This window comes from Nuphar pumila, chromosome 8, assembly GCF_984573655.1.
Source record: "Nuphar pumila chromosome 8, dmNupPumi1.hap1.1, whole genome shotgun sequence".
In the NCBI taxonomy this organism is placed as follows: domain Eukaryota; kingdom Viridiplantae; phylum Streptophyta; class Magnoliopsida; order Nymphaeales; family Nymphaeaceae; genus Nuphar; species Nuphar pumila.
The window spans coordinates 31,503,643-31,526,621 of NC_143256.1; positions in this window are offsets into that span (position 1 = coordinate 31,503,643).

Here is a 22,979-nt window from a genome sequence, read left to right on the forward strand (position 1 = left end):
GTGAGAGCTTGTCCTCCTCTTTTTTCTTATTTTTCTTGATGATTATTTCTAAATGAACATTGAAGAACATGAACAGAAAGACATCGTAGAAACAGCCATCTTAAGCTGCACAAGACAACGTATACCATTAACATGCATTGGGAACTTGGTGAAATCGATGCAAGCATGCGCATAGTCACTAGAGCATAGAAAGGAGGACATGAGACAACTATGGGGAACTTCCTAACATGTGCATCACTCATGCTGGTCCCCTAGATAGGCTGCTTCTGGCAGGGCTGATATACACATGCCTTCACAATCTGATGAAATATCCCCGACTCCAGTTTCAAGCCCAACATTATCAAATGGAAATCGAGAAAGTTCTATGCAGATTGAACTTACGTCTAACATGAAGAAATGTAGAAAGATAGATTTAAAGTTTCTAACTGCCATTGAAAGATGAAGATAAATTCGAACTACCATTCAGAGATGAAGATAGATTAGAGCTACCATTCAGAGATGAGGTCCTTACTAGATGTGCTTGGTTTAGCTAAAGCTGGAAACTTTTTGTTTCCGTAATTTAACTTTTTGAAAGGTAAAATTATGATTCTCTAATGACTTAAAAATGTGCTTACACTCTAAAATTCCGTATGTAAAATAGCTGAAATGCCCAAACATCACATGTACAAGCAGGGTCGAGTGGCTAAACCTGGTTCAGTTACATCTACCCTCTGTTTGGGAACCTTTCATTAGGATGCAAGCAGCATTTCCATGTATTGCCAAAATAAGGCTTTGCTAAAATGTGGTGTTGAGGATGGAGTTGCCAAAAACATCCGCTTGTGAATGTGGTGGTGTTGAGGCTGCCAACTCGATTTTCGATGCAGTGTTTTGGGAACACCACTAGTCCCAAACAAGATGGTGGTGTGTGTTCTCCCCGAAACACAAATTTGCATGTTCTTGTGTGTACGGAGGAATGTCTTGGGACCCATGATAATTTATATGCCAATGTTGCCCACGATGACTTTATAATAAAATAATATATAAAAAGGTAGATATGCTTTTGACGGAAATATCTTCCCGTAAGATAGATATGCGTTGAATGAAAATGTCCTCCTACTCCCCGTAAATAGATTTGCACGTTTCGCCTTTGTTTTTAGCTTGTGTTACAACACATGACCGCCTTCTCGTTCCTGCCTGATGAGTTGTAGAACCTGATTCATAGTTTTTTCCCTTACAGAAAGGGGGTCCGAGGGTTCCCCCCAGCGCGGGTCTTGCTGCGCGGTCAACGGGCGGGGGTCCAGGGGGGCAACGCCCCCCCCCCCCCCCCCCAGAAGAAATTTTTTGGGCTTATATTTGAGACTCGATTTCTTATGGATCAGGCCCAACTTGTTTAGGTTTAGGGTTGTCGCCCTTGCCTTGTATAAATTCTTTCTTTTCTTTCTCTCTTGTAACTGTTGAAAAGAGCAATAAGATTTCTCTTTGAGCGGCCGTGGTTTTTTTTATTCTCTCTTTATTGAAAATAGCGATTTATAGTAGAAATCAAATCATAGAGTAGCATTTTACAGTAGAAATCAGATCAGAGAGTAGCGATTTACAGTAGAAATCAAATCAGAAAGTAGCGATTTACAAAAGAAATCAGATCAGAGAGTAGCAGTTTACAGTAGAAATCAGATCAGAGAGTAGCGATTTACAGTAGAAATTAGACCAGAGAGTACCGATTTACAGTAGAAATAAAAAAGTAGCGATTTACAGTAGAAATCAGATCGTCATTCGATTTGCAACATCCTTCAGCAAATCGTTATTCGATTTGTAGTGTCCTTCAGCAAATCGTGATTCGACTTGCTACTTTCTTTAGCAAATCGCTATTTCGATTTGTGGTGTCCTTCGACAAATCATCATTGCGATTTGTAGTCCTCTTTAGCAAATCGTCATTTGATTTGCGACATTCTTCAATAAATCGCAATTGCGATTTATATTTTTCTTTAGTAAATCGCAATTGCGATTTACAGTGTCTCGTAGTAAATCATTGTGCGATTTATAATTGTCTTCAATAAATCGCTATTACGATTTATAGTGTCTTCGGTAAATCGCTATTGCGATTTACAGTGTCTTCAGTAAATTGCTATTATAATTTACAGTGTCTTTAGCAAATCGCTTTTGCGATTTATGGTGTTATTCGGCAAATCGCTATTCAAATCAGGGCCAACTTGCCAGAGACGTATCTCTCTAACCGGAGATCGTATTTCCAATTCATAAAAAATGGTGCCTTTGTGATTGAATTTAGTTTATTTTTGCCAATTTTTAGCGATTTTTATGATCAGTTCATGCCTATTTTGATTAAAAACCAGACCCCTATCATTCTGCATTATTTATATTGCACAAATTTTAATCCATTTTCCCAGAGTCATATCTCCCCAACGAGAGATCATTTTCCAGATCTATAAAAAAGGTTGTCTTTCTTTATGTGTCTAGAATATTCCTGCCAATTTTTTTAAAAAATTATATCTATTTGTTATTTTAATTCTGTTAAAAATTGGAACTGATTACAAAACTTCAGGTTCTGTAATAGGTTCATTTTCTGAAACAGAATGGTGACTTTTCAAAGTCACCATTTCTAAACCAAAGTTGATTTTCCTATTCTGTAACTTGAAAAAGTTTTCTAATCATGTTAGGAAACTTCTTCCACAAATTTGGTATAATTTAAATTCGTATGGCCTCTTAAACATCTAAATTATAGAAGTCTGTTCACTTTTTCTCAAATTCCTGTTTTTGACAAAAGGCCTTAAATTTCAAAATTTTCATCCTTGATTTCTCAAAAATCTTCAATCTTAAATGGTTTTAAGATAAGTCTAGAGTTTTCATAATGATTATGAGCATTTTGATATATCATTTATTTCATTTTGCTTAATTTTCCTTATTTTAGAGAATGAAAGGCCTATTTTGGGTGATTTCCTTTAATTTTCCAATATTGAAGGAAAATCCGAATAAGTTTATATTTATTACTAATATGTTTGCTCAATTTTGCAGGTATTTTATTTTATTTTTGTTATTTTTCTTTTCAGTTGTATTTAATTTGAGGGTTGTAATTAAATACTCAATGAGAATTTTTATTTTATGCTTAGTTTAGGAATGAATGAGCATTTAGTTTAAGCTTAATTTCATGATTACCTTGTTTCATTTTTTTTTATTTTAAATACACAATGGAAAATATGAATGATACGTGCACAATTCTAATAAGAGGTAAATAACCCTAAGTAAATGATTCACATTTATGGTCATAGTCAAAATGTAAACAATACTTAGGATTTTTATCTTTCATGGGATAAAATTTGACCTCCACTTTAGGTCACTTTTTGAAAATCATCATACTTCTCTAAAATAAATTTTCTTTTCTTCCTCTATCAGAATTTAAGATATAAATTAATTTGGGATATATTTATGACCATAGTCATGAATATATTGAAAATTAATTTTGTTTTAAATCCTATAAAGGCCCAAAAATTTATTTTATTCTTTGTTAGAATTTAAATGAAGATTAGACTAGATTATATTTGTGACCATAATCATGAATATATTGAAATTTAATCTTTGTTTTTAATTTTATTAAAGAATAAAATTTGCTTTTAATTTCAATTTCAAATAAATTCTTTAATGTATTCATCAATTAAGATAGAATTGCATCATTATTTTCCATTCTTTTCAAATTATTTCAAGTTATTTTCAAATTTCCAAGTGGTTTTCGAAATAAGTTTTCAAAAACAATTTTCATTTCTAAATTCAAAGTCATTTTTTATTTCCAATTCTAAATTCAAATTTATCTTTTTATTTTATTTTTCAATTTCATTTTCAATTTTATTCAATTTTAAATCCTATTTCAAATATCTATTTTTCAATTTCCAATTTTTTGACTTTATTTCTAAATTTCAAAATTTTCAAATTTCATATTGCAATTTTGAATTTCATTTCCAATATTAAATTCAATTCTTTATTTTTTCAAAATTCCAAATTTTGAATTCTATTTTCATTTCAAATCCAATTTTAAAATTTCAAATTTAAATTCTGAATTTAATTCTAAAATTCAATTTTGAATTTCAAATTCCAAATTCACTATCATTTTCAAATCTCAATTTCGATTTTTGATTCCCAATTTAATTTTCAAAGTTCAATTACATTTTCAATTCTAAATTTTTATTTCAAATTTCTAAATTAATTCCAAATTCTATTTCAAATTCAAAAATTCATTTTAATTTCCAATTTTTAGATTTCAATTCTAAATTCCATTTAATTCTTTATTTTAGATTCTAAACTTCAATTTTCAAAACAATTTCAAAATTCAAAATAAAAATCAAATTCAACTCAGTATTAAATTCCAATTTCAATTCTAAATTTTAAATTCGATTTTCAAACTTTAATTCTTATTTCAAGTCAATTTCAACTCTGATTTCAAGTTTCAAATTCAATTCTAATTTTTAAAATTCAAGATTTTCATCCTAAATTCAAAATTTAAACTTCGAATTCTAAGTTTGAAGTTTAAGTTCAATTTCACATTTCAAACCCAATTCTGATTTTCAACTTCAAAATCCTAAAATTTTCAAATAAAATTTCAAAATTCCAAGTCGTATTTCTGAATTCAATTCTCAACCAAACTCCAATTTCGATTTTTCCTCTTTAAAATCAATTCAGATTTCAAAATTCCAAAACTTAACTTTGAATTCAATTTCAAACTTTCAACTCAAATTCATTTCAAGTTTTGATTTTTGAAATCAAAATTGATTTCTGAAGTCATTTCTTAAAAAGATATTTTCTAATGCATTTCAGAATCACTTGGAAAACTCCAAATTTCCGAAGCATTTCCAAAAGTATACATATTTTCAAGTTCAAAATCATAGCACAAGCCTAATTCAATGTGCATTAAGGGCTTAGAATAATCACTTAGATAAATTTAGGCAAAGCAAAGGCATGAATTCGATCCTTGGTTCAATTACCCCTGGTAAAGGCACCAAGAACAGTTGAGCCCCGTACCGACAAGCGAATCCCGTATCTTCATTTTTCTCGCAAAATTTCAAAACGAAGGTCAGTAATTTTAAAACATCTTTTTCAAAAGGTCAAGTGAGACCTTGCAAAAAGTTTCTCTTCTCTCTTCTGTTTTTTTCCTTAAAAAGGAAAATGAAGAAAGGGAAAAGAGAATTTTTTTTCAATGATCACAACTCCATCTATGTTAGGGCGGTAAACTCATATCGGGAAAACCCTAACAAGCCGGTTCAGATGCATCCTCTACTTGCAGTAGTTGAGTTCAATCCTTGGATTTTAAGGATAACCACGACCTCAAACCCTTTGAGTGACCGAGGTCCCATTGAACTCTGTCAGGTTCATAATCAAATACATGTCACTCAGGCTATACCATTACTGTCTGCCACAATGAGCGTTAGTCCTGAAGAGATCCGTCGGTCTAACCGTTACTTGTCGGATATGTTCTTGTCATTCGGACAAGCCAGTGCATCCCACAATGAGGATATATATACTCGACCCCATTCAGTAATCCCCCCTAACATGACCATCAGCCATGGGGTTCATGAGACATGTAAGACTGATTCATATGCATGCTTAACTGAGCTCTCGACACTACGACCATCACGAACACCTCACCTTCTTTGGGTGGACAACATACTCTAGCACAACGGCCCTTACGAGTCTAGTTGTATAACGGTATCTATGAGCATGCATATGACTCAATCTCAACGGATCGGATGCTCGGCGTAAATTACCGCAATGAGCAGTTGGCCTATTTATGGCACAAGAACTACTCTGGCTTTGCGGCCTTTACGAGCAGTGACCTAGTCAAGACGCAACAACTACTCTGGCTCTGTGGCCCTTATAAATAAAGTGCCCTTACAGGCAAAACATGAAAACGGGCCATTCTGGCAGCGTTCCAACAACATGGCATCCTCGTGCCATTCAACTAGTTCTGGCAGCTCTCCTGCCAACCATTTTGACAACACTTCCCCTGTTTCGACGACAGAAGTGAGTCAAACATTTCTATGTTGTAAAAAGTACTTGACGAAATATGGGCAGCACCTCCTCTATATGATGGAGTAACATGCTATGCTCTTTTTGAGATTGGTTGAGTTTCTTCAGAATTTTTTGCAGTACTCCCTCTCTTTATCTGAGGAAGCGTGTGTTTTCTTTAAGCTTGATGAGCATCTTTTCAGAATTCCAGCAGCACTTCCTTGTTTGACTGTTGTAATGGTATCTTTAAAACAATATTTTCAATAAAAGCATTTGGAAAAATGTCAACCAAATATAATAAAAACCGACTTTCCACAGAAGTGGTGAGTACGGGTCGAATCCACAGGGAACAGGATACATTCTGAATTAAATCTAAAACATCAATTTATTAATATCACAAATGTTTACAACTATGTTAATATTACAATTCTAATTAAATACCAATCTAAAAATAAAAATAAACTAAAACAAGTGTCTAAGTCTTCTCCAGATCACCAAGGGTAATTCTGTCTTTTCACCACACGTGCATCTGCACTTCACATTGAAAATATACCTGTAGACCTGTTTCTAACTTATCAACCTACACAATGAAAATAAGAAGTCAGTAAACAATCAATAATTCAATCTAAATTACCTCTACAATTATTGCTGAACTAATTATGAAATTAATTACAATTAAACAAATCAAGAAAACTAAAACTACAAATTTTAACTAAACTAACTCAACAAATCAATTCTAACTAGTTTAACTACACTTAATTCACTAACTATATGCGAGCAAGTACTAAAAACTACGTAAAATCAAACTACTAGTTAAATAACTATTTTGTCCCTAAATAGTGCAAAAGTGGATTCTGATAGCTTTTCGCAAACATATGATTTGAAGGGGCAAACGAAGTCCAAAATTCATGAAATTTCTTCTGTTCTGTTTCTGATAGATCCAAGAATCTGACAAACTTTATGGATTTGAATCTTTCTAGAACTCCAGATACAAGCGTTGTAAATTTGTGAAAATTTTGGAAATCGCAGGTCCCGAAATTGAAAAACCCGAAAAAGCTGATTTTGGAAAACGCTTAAAAGTAAAACCAAATCAACTCGAAATGAACTGATTTTTGGTCTGCTGTCAGTGAACACACAATTAAAGAGAATAGAAGAAAAATTCTGAGAAAACTTCAAAAATTCGCACATAAAATGACGATTGCAAGATACGATAAAAATCTGGTTTAGAACTCAGTGCACTATTCATTTGACTCAATCCACTAATGACACTATAACTTTAAAACATATGCAAAAACAGTCCTAAACTACTTTAATCTACTGTTAACTACAAAAATTAACCACGATTAGATTACTTACAAAACATCTAAATAAACTACACAAATGATGTTAAATCTAATCTACACAAGACACTAAACTTAATCTATCCTAAACTAAGATGCAATTCTAATTAAAATATCTAAATGAATGACTCTAATTAATCCTAATGTATTCTTTCTACTGTAAACTAACTAACTAACTAACTAAATACTCAAGGATTAACTCTAAAATCTACTTGAAACACAAACTACAACCTAATGTTAATTTAACTAGGGTTAGCTACTAACTAGGGTTAGCTAGGGGGCGGTTTAGAGTGTAGTCTTGAATGATGTTCACGCCACCCTAGATTAACTAAGATATCCTAAGAAAGAAAAGCTACTTACTACAAAACGAAAATGGAAGAGAGAAATAAAAATAATCTATCCAATTTAACTCCTACATGGAATGCAATTTAATATTAATGCAAGCTTACCTAAATGATAATGCACAATTTCTAAAATCTAATCTAAGTTAATACATACTTAATTAATGCTATTCTATCTATGCTATGTCAAAATAAGAATTTAGTAAAGGGCTATAAATTATGAGCACGATTTTGGAAAGGATCATATCCATCCATAATTGACTTAATAACTCAAAGAGGAAAGCTTGGGAAGATAAAACCGTCCAGCTGGAGGGATATTCACGTTTTTAATTCTTCCTTAAAAGCAATATAACCAATTTTGAATTTCTTTCACAAACCCTTGTACACGATTTTTAGAAAGGGATTTAAACTCAAACTTTGTTTCCAAACGTGTAAAAGGGAAAAAACCTTCTATTTTGCTGGATCACCCAAAGTCAAAACCTTCCTTAATTGGACCCCACGAAATTGGATGAGGTTTCACCCTTACCAAAATCGGTTTTCACTCACAATGACCAAATACCCTTCTTCTAAAATTCAAAACTAATTAATTAACTAATATACTCTAACATTATCCTAGCCAAACTAACTTATGCACACATAAATCAAAGGATATAAAGGGTAGACAAACTATGAATTGGAACAGGCTATCTATGTTAATTACTACATAAAAATCAAATTAACTAAATGAATTCTAAATTGACTAAACGTATTTCAATGAATATAGCTATTCTAACTAACATATAATTACATCTATTCTAACATGTAACAAAGCTGAACCTAACACACTATTATATACATAAATTGAATGAACAAAAATTAAGCAAGCCATTACATTAATTTGTAAAACAAAAAACAATTTAAACTAAATTTTGACTAACGCAAAGTTGCCACTCAAGAATTTAATGTAAACTACACTAATACACGATTAAATCTGAACTTCTAGATTATAAACACAAATATTAATCCTACTAATATGCTGTACATAAATCAAAAACAAAAAACACATTACCGACATCTACTACAATCGGCTAATTCGAAACACAACAGAAATTTAGCAAGAACTTCAACATTAAAACTACTTAATTTTACACAGCAATATAACTTAACCGAACTAATTTATCAGACTAAAATGCTTCAGAAAATGCTACAACCGATTGAGACAATCCTGCAAAAATTGATCTTCAACAAGGCTCGATATTATAAAAAAGAACTTAGAAACGAAATCTAATTAACCTAATGTGCTGGTCTCAAGCACATCTGCACTAAGGTTTGGAAACAACAAAACACACAGCACACACAAAAATTATAAAATGAAATCAAACACCATCACACGCATATAGGTTTTATCTAAAAGAAAGGGAAAAGGAAGATCGTACCTCAAGGGTGATCCGACGAGTGGAGGGGTAGTGGGTGAGCGAACTTCGCCATTATAGGAATCACGGTTGCATTTAGCACATGAAACAAGCCCTTTAAACCCCTGGGTTACCCCAGTGGACGAGTAAGGTCTCGTGAGGGTTTGTAGAGATGCTACCCACAAACATCAATGTCATGCAAAAATCATTTTTCAGAAATACTAGGCAATTAAGAACTTATTGTAAACAAATATTTCATGTAATCTACATTTTCATAACAAATTTAGAATTTTTATGCCACCACAGTAAAAACCTTTTTCTTTCACTTTTCAAAAACTGTAATAATCTATGAATTTTCTCAGAAAGTCAAGTATTATCATGTTATTATTCATTTATCCTCACCTGTATATTTTCTGCACAGTTTTTCACAATTATTCCTAAGCAATGAATTTTTCTCATTAAGCTCATTCTTTTTCTTTTGATTTTCAATTTTTCACCCTTTTTCAATTTCTCTCACTTGAGCATTCTTCTCACTTGAGCACTATTTCAAATATCCAGTTTCATGACCCGTGTAACGAGCTTTGGGTCAGTGACTCCCAGGTCAGACGACCTTAGGGCACCAAATACAGAGTATCCCTCGGACTTAATTTCTCGAGTCACTAGACCTTCTATTTTAATAGTTTACGTATAGTCTTCTTCTCATCATGTGAAATGTCTCTATCTCTTAGGCTTTCTATGAAGTTCATGTAACAAGCTTTCGAATCGGTGGCTCCCAAACCAGATGGCTTTAAGGCACCAGGTGTAAAACACCCTTCAAACTCTACTTACTCGAACCACACAGGCCACAGATGTCGACTAGACAAGAAGATGATCTCCTTCGTTATCCTTTTCATGAAGAGACTCAAACACTTCAACTTGTGTCTGAGTTCCATTACTAGGAATCACGAAGACATCAACAACTAAACGCAGCTCTATTTCTATTAAGCTCATCTTTCTAAACATCTTTCAATTGCTTAGTTTTTCCACAAAACATACTGTGCATACTTATACTAAAGTGATTTAAAGCTTTCTAACATTCAAATACTATCTTTTCTTTTGAATTGTTTCATAAATAACTACTCTATTAAGATCAAATCAGAAAAAAAAATTTCACATGGGGCTTAAATTTTTTTCTAAATTGTCAGATGATGCAAAAGAACATTCATATATGCTACAAACTTGTTCTTAATGACCTAATTTGATGAGTTTTTAGCTACCTGACATAAAAATTTTTTAGTGTGCATCAAAACCACCCCCCATGCTTGAATGACACTGTCCCTAGTGGCATACAAAATATGCAAACATGTAATGCAGATGCACACTAAAGAACAATAAAAGAAATACGGGAGAAAGGATAGATACAACCTGGTATGCTCGAGCCTCTGAAGCTAACGATTGACTGGACTTTTCACCACCACTATGCATGTACGAATGCATAGTTTTCTGCTGATCTGGTCAATGGTCTACTTCTGAAGGCATGCTCTATGTCTGGTAACTTGGATTCATGCATTGAAGCACCAAATAATAAGGTATACATGCATGACAATCAACATAATCAGAAACGAAAATTAAAACAAAATACAAAAGCAACAGTTTTATTTCTAATATACACATGATACACAAAGAAAAACAATGAACAAAATAAAAGTTCTAACACATTAAGCAACTAATCTATGTTAGAATAAAAATCAATCTATATCTAAATCAGCAAGTTTAACACATACTCTATCTTAAGCAATGTTAAAACAATCTAATTACTTTCTGAAATAAAAGACAATTCTAATCTAGATCACAAAATCAATAAATACAGGAAAACACCACTATGTTCTCTAAGACTCACCTGTCTAATCACTCTGTGAAGTTTGAAATTCAGTGAATCCTAGGAAAAACAACATGTGAATCCTATATTTTCTAACTATGTTAAATCCTACTAACTAAAACAAGTAAAAACCTAACTAAACACATATTAATCAACTGAAATCTCAGAATTAATCAGAATATAATCGCCGTTCCCCAGCAATGGTGCCAAAATTTGGTTTGACTATTGTAATGGTATCTTTAAAACAATATTTTCAATAAAAGCATTTGGAAAATCGTCAACCAAAGATAATAAAAACCGACTTTCCACAGAAGTGGTGAGTATGGGTCGAACACACAGGGAACGGGATACATTCTGAATTAAATCTAAAACATCAATTTATTAATATGACAAATGTTTATAACTATATTAATATTACAATTCTAATTAAATAACAATCTAAAAATAAAAATAAACTAAAACAAGTGTCTAAGTCTTCTCCAGATTGCCAAGGGTAATTCTGTCTTTTCACCACACGTGCATCTGCACTTCACATTGGAAATATACCTGTAGACCTATTTCTAACTTATCAACCTACACAATGAAAATAAAAAGTCAGTAAACAATCAATAATTCAATCTAAATTACCTCTACAATTATTGCTGAACTAATTATGAAATTAACTACAATTAAACAAATCAAGAAAACTAAAACAACAAATTTTAACTAAACTAACTCAACAAATCAATTCTAACTAGTTTAACTACACTTAATTCACTAACTATATGCGAGCAAGTACTAAAAACTACGTAAAATCAAACTACTAGTTAAATGACTATTTTGTCCCTAAATAGTGCAAAAGTGGATTCTGATAGCTTTTCGCAAACATATGATTTGAAGGGGCAAACGAAGTCCAAAATTCACGAAATTTCTTCTGTTCTGTTTCTGACAGATCCAAGAATCTAACAGATTTTATGGATTTGAATCTTTCTAGAACTCCAGATACAAGCGTTGCAAATTTGTGAAAATTTTGGAAATCGCAGGTCCCAAAATTGAAAAACCCGAAAAAGCTGATTTTGGAAAACGCTTAAAAGTCAAACCAAATTAACTCGAAATGAGCTGATTTTTGGTCTGCTGTCAGTGAACACACAGTTGAAGAGAATAGAAGAAAAATTTTGAGAAAACTCCAAAAATTCGCACATAAACTGACGATTGCAAGACACGGTAAAAATCTGGGTTAGAACTCAGTGCACTATTCATTTGACTCAATCCACTAATGACACTATAACTTTAAAACATATGCAAAAACAATCCTAAACTACTCTAATCTACCGTTAACTACAAAAATTAACCACGATTAGATTACTTACAGAACATCTAAATAAACTACACAAATGATGTTAAATCTAATCTACACAAGACACTAAACTTAATCTATCCTAAACTAAGATGCAATTCTAATTAAAATATCTAAATGAATGACTCTAATTAATCCTAATGTACTCTTTCTACTGTAAACTAACTAACTAACTAAATACTCAAGGATTAACTCTAAAATCTACTTGAAACACAAACTACAACCTAATGTTAATTTAACTAGGGTTAGCTACTAACTAGGGTTAGCTAGGTGGCGGTTTAGAGTGTAGTCTTGAATGATGTTCACGCCACCCTAGATTAACTAAAATATCCTAAAAAAAAAGCTACTTAGTACAACATGAAAATGGAAGAGAGAAATAAAAACAATCTATCCAATTTAACTCCTACATGGAATGCAATTTAATATTAATGCAAGCTTACCTAAATGATAATGCACGATTTCTAAAATCTAATCTAAGTTAATATATACTTAATTAATGCTATTCTATCTATGCTATGTCAAAATAAGAATTTAGTAAAGGGCTATAAATGATGAGCACGATTTTGGAAAGGATCATATCCATCCATAATTGACTTAATAACTCAAAGAGGAAAGCTTGGGAAGATAAAACCGTCCAGCTGGAGGGATATTCACGTTTTTAATTCTTCCTTAAAAGCAATAGAACCAATTTTGAATTTCTTTCACAAACCCTTGTACACGATTTTTAGAAAGGGATTTAAACTCAAACTTTGTTTCCAAACGTGTAAAAGGGAAAAAACCTTCTATTTTGCTAGATCACCCAAAGTCAAAACCTTCCTTAATTGGACCCCACAAAATTGGATGAGGTTTCACCTTTACCAAAATCGGTTTTCTCTCACAATGACCAAATACCCTTCTTCTAAAATTCAAAACTAATTAATTAACTAATATACTCTAACATTATCCTAGCCAAACTAACTTATGCACACATAAATCAAAGGATATAAAGGGTAGACAAACTATGAATTGGAACAGGCTATCTATGTTAATTACTACATAAAAATTGAATTAACTAAATGAATTCTAAATTGACTACGTATTTCAATGAATATAGCTATTCTAATTAACATATAATTACATCTATTCTAACATGCAACAAAGCTGAACCTAACACACTGTTATATACAGAAATTGAATGAACAAAAATTAAGCAAGCCATTACATTAATTTGTAAAACAAAAAGCAATTTAAACTAAATTTTGACTAACGCAAAGATGCCACTCAAGAATTTAATCTAAACTACACTAATACACGATTAAATCTGAACTTCTAGACTATTAAACACAAATATTAATCCTACTAATATGCTGTATATAAATCAAAAACAGAAAACACATTACCGACATCTACTAAAATCGGCTAATCCGAAACACAACAGAAATTTAGCAACAGCTTCAACATTAAAACTACTTAATTTTACACAGCAATATAACTTAACTGAACTAATTTATCAGACTAAAATGCTACAGAAAACGCTACAACCGATTTAGACAATCCTACAAAAATTGATCTTCAACAAGGCTCGATATTATAAAAAAGAACTTAGAAACGAAATCTAATTAACCTAATGTGCTGGTCTCAAGCACAACATCTACACTAAGGTTTGGAAACAACAAAACACACAGCACACACAGAAATTATAAAATGAAATCAAACACCATCACACGCATATAGGTTTTATCTAAAAGAAAGGGAAAAGGAAGATCGTACCTCAAGGGTGATCCAATGAGTGGAGGGGTAGTGGGTGAGCGGACTTCGCCATGGCTTCGTACCAGAAAGGACCTCGGTGGTGCTGGACTGCTTTACTTTGCTGCTGGATGCTGGGAAACGACTGAATGAAGATTCCCCGACGATGGCGTGCTTTAATGGAGAAGAGAGCCGACGGGGGAAGGGACGATTGGCTATGGAGGGGCAGATGACACCCCTACCACGGCTGGTGCACTCCACGCTCAACTGCAACCTGCAACAACAACATCAACCTACAGTTACAACAAGGTGGTTAGAAAGACAAGGTATGGAAGAAAAGGGCCGACGACGCTTCAATGGCTTTGCGTGGATTCCATGGCCGATCATGGATGTTGAAGAAGATGAATGGAATGGGCGACTGGGAAAGAAGGTGATGGAACAAGAGTCGTGCCCCTAGAGCACAAAAACCTAGGCAAAGACCTCTCATGCTTGGGCGTCTTTTACTATTTAAATGAAAGATGTTCTTTTCTGGAATTTCCAGAAAAGAGATTAAAATAAAATTATTCTCTGGGCGCCTCTTTTGGTAGGGGTTTTTTAGAAAACATTTTATAAGAACGTGAATGGGTTGAGCTGGAATGGATCTTTATGCGTTTTGGCTCAGATCCAATGTTTAAATGGACGTTTGGATCCAAATTATCCAATTTTTCTCTGAGGTTTGACCCGCAACACTGTAAATGCAATAACTTCCTCGTTTTAAGTCTGATTCGAACGAAATTCAAACCGTAGCTCCATGATATTAATATGCACCTAAGTGTGGGTTCTAAACCTATAAATGATGCATTTATGCAGTGAAAATATATTAAATTTATGAGTAATTCATGCATCATCACTTCCCCTCTTTGACAGATAAATCACTATGCTTTAACTCAGGAATGGATGCGCACCGTTGTGCATATTTTGCATCCATTAAGGTTCGATTAGGCCATGCACAAGTGACTTAGTTCTTACAAAAAAGCAGTTTTGCGCAAAGGCGAAACCTTTTCAATAGGGGCTTCAAATTGAATAAAATTGAAAAATAAAATAAAAAGATAAATTTGAATTTATTATTAAAAATAAAAAATGACTTTGAATTTAGAAATAAAAATTATTTTTGAAATCTTATTTTAAAAATCACTTGAAAATTTAAAAATAACTTGAAATAATTTGAAAAAGATGAAAAATAATAATGCAATTCTATCTTAATTGTTGAATGCATTAAAAGAATTTATTTGAAATTGGAATTCAAAGCAAATTTTATTCTTTAATAGAATTAAAACAAATATTAAATTTCAATATATTCATGACTATGGTCACAAATATATTCTTGTCTAATCTTCATTTGAATTCTAACAAAGAATAAAATATTTTTTTGGGCCTTTATAGGATTTAAAACAAAATTAATTTTCAATATATTCATGACTATGGCCACAAATATATCTCAAATTAATTTATATCTTAAATTCTGATAGAGGAAGAAAATAAAATTTATTTTAGAGAAGTATGATGATTTTCAAAAAGGGACCTGAAGTGGAGGTCAAATTTTATCCCATGAAAGATAAAAATTCTAAGTATTGTTCATATTTTGACTATGGATATAAATGTGAATCGTTTACTTAGGGTTATTTACCTCTTATTAAAATGATACACGTGCCATTCGTGTTTTTTCATTGTGTATTTGAAATAAAATAAAAAGAAATGGAACAAGGTAATTATGAAATTAAGCTTAAACTAAATGATCATTCATTTCTAAACTAAGCATAAAGTAAAAATTCTCATTGAGTATTTAATTACAACCCTCGAATTGGATACAACAACTGAAAAAAAAATAACAAAGAAAATAAAATACCTGCAAAATTGAGCAAACATATTAGTAATAAATGTAGGCTTAGACGAATTTTCCTTTAATATTGGAAAATTGAAAGAAATCATCCAAAACAGGCCTTTCAAGCTTCAAAATAAAGAAAATTAAGCAAAATAAAAAAATGATGTATCAAAATTCTCATAATCGTTATGAAGACTCTGGACTTATCTTAAAACCATTTAAGATTGAAGTTTTTTGAGAAATCATGGAAGGAAAATTCAAAATTGAAGGCCTTTTGTCAAAAACAGGAATTTGAGAAAAAGTGAATGGACTTCTGTAATTTAGATGTTTCAGAGACCATACGAATTTAAATTGTACCAAATTTGTGAAAGAAGTTTCCTAACATGATTAATAAGCTTTCCCAAGTGACAGAATGAAAAAATCAGTTCTGGTTTAAAAATGGCGACTTCAGGAAGTCACCATTCTGTTTCAGAAAATGAACCTATTACAGAACCTGAAGTTCTGTAACAAGTTTTGATTTTTAACAGAATTAAAATAAAAAATAGATATAAAATTTATAAAAATTGGTAGAAATAAATTAGACACATAAAGGAAGACAACCCTTTTTACAGATCTGAAAAATGATTTTTCGTTGGGGAGATATGACTATGAGAAAATGAACTAAAATCTGTGCAATATAAATAATGCAGAATGATAGGGGTCTGGTTTTTAATCAAAATAGAGCATGAAATGACCATATAAATTGCTGAAAATTAACAAAAATAAACTAAATTCAATAACAAAGACACCACTTTTTATGGATTGGAAATACGATCTCCGGTTAGAGAGATACGCCTTCTGCAAGTTGGCCCTAATTTGAATAACAATTTGCTGAATAACACTATAAATCGCAATAGCAATTTGCTGAAGACACTATAAATCGCAATAGCGGTTCACTGAAGACACTGTAAATCACAATGGCGATTTACCGAAGACACTGTAAATCACAATAGCTGTTTACTGAAGACAATTATAAATCGCACAACGATTTACTAAGAGACTGTAAATCACAATTGCGATTTACTAAAGAAAATTATAAATTGCAATTGCAATTTATTGAAGAATGTCACAAATCAAATGACGATTTGCTAAAGAGGACTAAAAATCGCAATGGTGATTTGTCAAAGGACACCACAAATTGAAATAGCGATTTGCTAAAGAAAGTAACAAGTCGAATCACGATTTGCTGAAGGACACTACAAATCGAACAACGATTTGCTGAAGGATATTGCAAATCGAATGACGATCTGATTTCTACTGTAAATCGCTACTCTTTGATTTGATTTATACTGTAAATCGCTACTCTCTGATCTGATTTCTACTATAAATCGCTACTCTCTGATCTGATTTTTATTGCAAATTGCTACTCTCTGATCTAATTTCTACTGTAAATCGCTACTGTCTAATCTAATTTATACTGTAAATCACTACTCTCTGATCTGATTTCTATTGTAAATCGCTACTCTCTTATCTGATTTCTATTATAAATCACTACTCTCTTATCTGATTTCTATTGTAAATCGCTAGTTTACTCTATTTGACGTTGTCACCATTATCTATGCTGTAAATGGTTATTCTCTGTTTACTCAGTTCGAGGCTTTCACTCTGGTATCATGATGAACAATAGAAAAAATATTGATTTTTCTGGTAGTTCAACTATTTCTCACGAATAGACGACGACAAAGGGTGTTCCAACGATAATAGACGACGACGATGACAAAAGGTGCTCCGACGGCAGCAAACAACAACAAAATGTGCTCCGACGATAGTAGACAACCACAAAGGGTGCTCCGACGACGATAAAGGGTGTATCATCAATCAGAGCTCCTATTACAGCAGATGGTGCATCGTTAAAGGGTAATCCCGAACGTTTAGGGTGACATATTGCGAGGAACTCCTGTTAAAGTAGAGGAGTTTACTCCTTAGGGCAAAAACGATGATGATTTTAACCCTTTCTGGCGGGAGGATATTTTTGTCATTTCCTCAAAATGTAGTTTTATGATGCTAATGGTGGGAAAGGATACTTAAGTCTTTGCAAACGCACCAGACTCCGATGCTAAGTGATGTCAACACACACAGGGAAATGAGCCTCACGTGATTACATACGTGGCACTCATTCAGACCCGAGAACACACACCTGCGTGTTCCGGGGGGAAACATATAACCTGCTTCGGTCCCAAACAGTCGAGTATGAGAGCTTTGGGGAAACCATAACGTACCTCCGATCGAGGTTCCCAAACAGAACCCTATGGTTGATAGGAATTTGGATATTTCAACTATTCCTTACCGACCACCTTTGCAATTTATAGTTTCCTGCTACCAGCATAACACAAGAAATGCAGGATCTTTTGGATTTTCAGCAGCATCCAAGAGTATGATTTCTTGCTGTCAAAGCTCCATAATATTTCTTGATTCTGGATGTTACTTGCAGTCTATGTCACACGGTTGCTATGTTTTGACCTCCGTTCCGTATCTCCTTATATATTAGTCATAATGGAAACATCTTGAAAATGAAGGCGTGTGTCCTGCCCCCTCTTTATGAGGAGCTCTGGCTTGCAATAGTATGACATGCAAGGGTTCAGGATTTCACAGGGACTTCATCAATCAGTAACGGATAGCTGCTTACCAGTCACTGAAGAAGGATGGCACTGTTGCCTACTTGTCAACTACAGCGACTAGAGAGAAAGTTGCCGTCTCGATAGGCGACGAATTGTGCTGAAGGAGAGGAGTGTATTCGGTGATGAACGGCTAGAGGGAGGAGAAAAGGTGGCGACTGCGACGGGGAAGGCGAAAAGGAGTACCTCTGGCTACCAGGGCCTGTGCTCACTGGAAGAGGGGAAGGAGGGGTGGGCGGAGATGAAGATGGGGAGCCACAATCTGCTCTCATGGGGGAGAAGGAAGAGAACTCCATTCAGATCTCAAGCTGCAGGAGTTTTCCTTTTTGAGGTTTTCAAAAAAACACCCGGGAACTCGTTCTGTTCCTTTCCATTTTTTTACCAGTTAACTAACGGTCATCTCCAACGGTCAAACGTATTAGTGTATTGGATCAACCCGCCTAGCGACCGACCCTTTTAACCAACCAAGAATCCACTTACTTTAAAATGGTAAACTAAGTTGCCAAATCTTTTCCTTGCACGTTTAAAATGGACAAATTTTCTGTTCACATTGTCCTTAACCTTCTTTGTCAAACTCCAAGTACGCTCCTGTTCATAATCACCAAATGTATTGTGATATTTTGAAAAAAAAATCATGATTTTATTGCAATTAAAACAATAAAATCCAAACAAATTATGATGTTTTCAAAGATCAGCTATTGCAAAATATTACATTTTTTTTCTCAATCATTTTAAAATGTTCCCACCCAAAGTTGGGGAAACTCTGTTTAGAAAACATCGTTTTCAATAAAACTATGAAAAACGAAAAAAGGAAATTCCCTCTTACTTCAAAATGCTGAAAATAACTTATTTTGAGAGAAAAAGTTCCTAAAACATGCTTAAAAAATAACTTATTGTGGATCCAAATTTCAAAATTATTAGATCCTAGCTTCAAATCGTGTTGAGTCTTGGATCCTGACTTTAAATCCTATAGCTTGAATTGACTTTCAAGGAAAGATCCCTCATATATATGTCCCCTTTCCTAAACTTAATTTTATAACATTAAGAACAAATTAAACCCATATATGCTATTTTCCGATCCTTCTGTAAATTAATTTTTTTTTTAATCTTTTTATGCAAAACATTTTCAATCATGTATTCTTTCTTTAACGATTTTTTGCTGTATCACGTTTTGCACTATATTCCATGATTCATATCAAAGACAGTTTATTTAACAAAGAGGGCGTGTTTGATTGTGTGGACAAAATTATATCTAAAATAACTTTATCCGCGGAAAAAGTCGCTGCTGCGAATATCACAGCAACTTTTTTTCCTCGAAAATTGAGAAAAAAAACCTCCTGCCAATGCACAAAACAAGGAGGTTTTCCTTCCCTGTTTGACAGGGCCTGTTAGCCCCACACAAAAACCGGAGACACTATGAAACGCCCTCAAGAGGGAAGTATTTCTGCAGTGTTGGCCCACAAGGGGGAGATGTCAATGGATTGGGTTTATTTTGGTTTGGACTCTGAATACACATAGGGGTGTCAACGGGTCAGGTTTACTCGGACCCGACCCAAACCAAACTGTGTAGGGTTCTGGAATGGTGATAAATAAGAAGACCCGATTAAGACCTGGGTCCGATTAATACATGGACCCAAGTATAGTTTGTAAAATTTTATACCAGACCCAGATTGGACCCGAGTTTCGATTATGGCCCACAAATTTTCAATGTAAAAATGATAAAAAATATGGTTTTATTGGGTATGGTCCAGGTCTCGTTCATGTAGTTCTTATCGAGTCCGAGTATGATTTTTCTTATAGTGGACCCAATTAGACCCAGGTTCAGACCTGACATCAGAGCCGTACCTGTGTTTTATGGGGCCTGAGGCGGAGGGAAAAAATGGCCCCCCTATTAATGGTAGGAGTTCGGGGGCAGCGCCTCCGATTTTTTTTTAAAGAATCAAAATAACAATAAAATTTGCATTCACGTTAAATAAATATAATATTCCAAATATTTATATTATATTAAATAAAAATATATAAAATATTTATATAAACTACCTAAACAATACTCATTGGCCTTAAAAATGGGCCCCTAATTTTTTTTGGGGCCTAGGGGCCCTAAGGCCCAAGCCTCATTGGCCTCTTTACAGGTCCGGCTCTGCCTGACATCATACCTGAAAATCGGGTCCGAGTCTGGTTCCACCTGGGTCCGAACCATACCCTCGGTGTAAAACTCAACGGTGTGCCCTCTTCTGTCCTACAAGAAAGCTTTTGTTTAGGGTGCATTTGAATTGCGGATGTGTGTACACACATCCGTGAATAGGACAGAAGTCATTGTCCTGCCCTGTTCACATGCTCCAAAAAAAAATGATTTTTTCATATTTTTTTGTCTGATAGTCTCCATTCTCCACTGTTCTATGAGAGTATGTTTGATGGCTGATCCCGTGCATAGCACGAGATGAAAAAGACATCGTGAATATTATTTTTAACAAACATTGGATGCGGCGGATGGTGTTCCACGTGTCTGCCGCGTTCATTAGCATGTATAATTTTCGATCCACCTCCCCCTGTTACAAAAAGAACATGAACAAAGGGAATGATTAAAAAAAAACATCGACGGGCGCACCACGCCTGTTGATACATTTCTCTCTCTACCGATTGAGCAAGGCTGAGGAAAGCCACTGTGGATGACGCGTTGCTCTTCAACCACCACCATCAAGTGTTAGAGACCGGTTTCACGGTGACAAACTTCGATTGCCTCGCCGAAAACTCTAGGTCTTCGACCGACTCTGGGAGCTTCACCGTCGGGTTCCTCCACCAAGATGCATGGGATGCCTTCTGCCTCCTCAAAGCTCTACCAAGGACCGGTGATAGGAGCAGACTGCGGCCGTGCAACGAGCTCTATGCCCAAGTGGGCATGACGACGACCGAGTGTGTAGCATTTTTCAAGATGTGTAGGAGGGGTTTCACCACCAAGTTGACAGCAGAGCTTGTTCGTTCCGAAAATTCTGATGGGTTGGGGGCAGGAGGGAGTGCTGGTAGGAAAGAGGAGGAAGGACTCGAAGTGGGCAGAATTGGAGTACGAGGGCAGGCAAAGCTCCCACAAGTCCGACCGACAATCGTAGATCTTGACGGCCAACATCTCCTCAAGATCCACCAATCCCCCAATGAACCGGGCGCCCCTGATCATGATAAACTGGAGGGAATCCTCCATTTGGAAGACACCCACCAAGGGATTGCACCTAGAGAACTTGAGGGGCTGCATTGCCTGCCAAGAAGTGCAGAAAAGAGGGTTATACACGAATCAAGAGCGCATTGAGCAGGTGGAGATGAAGAAGAAGCCATCAGAGCCGATCAAGGAGTTCTCCTGGCGGGGGCGGGGACGGAGGCGAGGGAGGAAACCGTTAGCGATGCAAATCCACTTCTTCAATCTAGGGTCATCGTCTGAACGCGATGCCCAAACGATTCTTGCCTTGCTCAATTGGGGTTTTATGGAGTCTGACCCCTTCTTTTTCTTCCTTCTTGAGTAGCCCCGATGAGGAATGACGTCGTCGTCTGAACGCCGCTATCAACCAACATCCCTAATCACCACCACCAGTGATAAGAGGGACGTCGAAACAGATAAGAAGAAGAAGGGTTTCGGCGGGAATGGCACAGAGAAGCAGTGGATTCTAGTGTCATCGACACACAAGCTGCACAATGCAACGAAGAGGGCATGAGCGAATGAAACAAGAAAGAAGACGTTCTTGCCATACCAGACATCAAACAATGAACATTTGGAACATAGCATTTGAGTATGGTCTAAACAAACGTTAGACTTGGAACAGTGGTTACAGAATGAACAAATACAATGCTTTGTTCAGTCTTTTTTTTCATTTCATCCAACCCTGAACAAGCCATCAAACATACCACGAGGGGACACAGAATAACAACAGACATAGCACTAATATTATATTTGTGCATCCCACGTTTGTGTGGGCGTACCGACATGCGTAGGGCCCATTTGTTTTGCAGATCTTCAATCGTTCTTTGTGGCACCAAATAAAGATTGTTAGAAAATGAATCTAGTTTTTCATGATGTGAATCATGAGTCAATGTTAGAAGAAGTCTTGACTAAAGCACAACAACCCAATACTCACTATAGGTGCAACAAAACGCAATGAGAGATCGATTCGGTTGTGGGAAGCATGAGTGTTGATCTGAACTTGCCGATTGTTGCCTCTACCAAACAACCAGACCAGTTAGTGAAGGGCATCACCCATTCAATATTCGACTCGCACAACCCTACCTAGTTGTTGTTCATGCATACCATCGCTTGTAAGCAGGTTGCGAGTGTAAAACCCAGTAAAAGAAACAAAAAAAAAAAAATTTGCGGACCCGGATACAAGCCCGTCATGGGCTGACAATGGGTCGCCTGGGGCCTATCGGAGAGCGCTTGCCTCCCCTTCGTCTTTAAAAAGATGCAAGGGGGGGAGGGGGAAGCATTCAAAGCTTCCCCCGTCTCCT